The sequence below is a fragment of the Elephantulus edwardii genome, unplaced genomic scaffold (genome assembly GCF_000299155.1).
Source record: "Elephantulus edwardii isolate Elephantulus edwardi_28Jun2011 unplaced genomic scaffold, EleEdw1.0 scaffold00321, whole genome shotgun sequence".
NCBI lineage: Eukaryota > Metazoa > Chordata > Mammalia > Macroscelidea > Macroscelididae > Elephantulus > Elephantulus edwardii.
Genome location: NW_006400071.1, coordinates 870,369 through 871,474, shown reverse-complemented (window position 1 = coordinate 871,474; position 1,106 = coordinate 870,369).

The following is a 1,106-nucleotide window of genomic DNA, read 5'->3' as shown; positions in this document are numbered from 1 at the left end:
TTGTTGTTGTTGCTGTGTACTGTCAAGCCAGAACCGAACCATAGCTGACACTCAGGCGAATTTAATAGCACAGAAAGAGATTGCTTGTCTGTTTTGTGTGGAGCAGCTGGTTGATAGAAACTGTGTGTCTTGGAGATTGCATTGTACCTTCTTATCACTAGGCCACCAGAGCTTCCTTTGCTGAAATAAGACAGTTGATTGGGGGGGGACGACGACGCTTGGTCACTTCATTTACATGGTCAGCTTGGGGTAGACCTTCTCGAATCCTTTACTGGCTCAGTGTATGTAGAAGACTGGTAGAGAGTTTGTAAGGAGTTATACTCTTGCCTTTGATCACTCCAGGTGGGGTAATTTAAGGAACTATATTTGGGATAAAGTAGCTCTCATGGCTTAGTGGGGAATAGTTGCACTGCCACCTTGAAGGCACAAGGTTTGAAGCCATCAACTCCTCTGTGGAATTGCATTCTCCTCTCAAGCCATTTACAGCCTCTCGACACCACCCAGGAGGTGGTTAGCTATGAGTAGGTTCTGACCTGACAGTACTTAACAAAATTTGGGATGAGCCCTGATAACGTAATCTGTAGGGAGTCATGCTTATTAACCCAAAGGCTGCATTTCTTTGAGGGTTCAAGTTCATCCACAGCTTAGCAGGATAAAGACGAGAAATCTCCTGTATGATTTACAGCTTCAGAAACCTGCTGGGGGCTTAGCTGTGAGTAATTCCGATGTGGTAATGATGATGGTGATGACACTGGGAACAAAGTTTGACTGGTTATTTATCACATAACTTTAGACGTGCTTACTGCCTTTGCCTTTCAAATGTGTTAGAGGTTGACCTGTGTCCTCCCATGAGTTATGTTGCATTGTCAACCTATTCCTATGAATGTGACCTGTTTTGGGAGGAAATGGAGTTTTCCTTTGAATTTGTTACCAGTCCAGTCTGCTCATGTGTAAGTTCAAATTAAAGCTAAAGGCTAAATCATATCCATGGGAATCAAAATTTGACCTTGACTCTATCCCCCATGAATTTAAAAACCAACTCAGGAATAGGTTGGAGACCTTGAACACTAATGAATGAAGACCAGATAAGATGTGGGAAGATACTA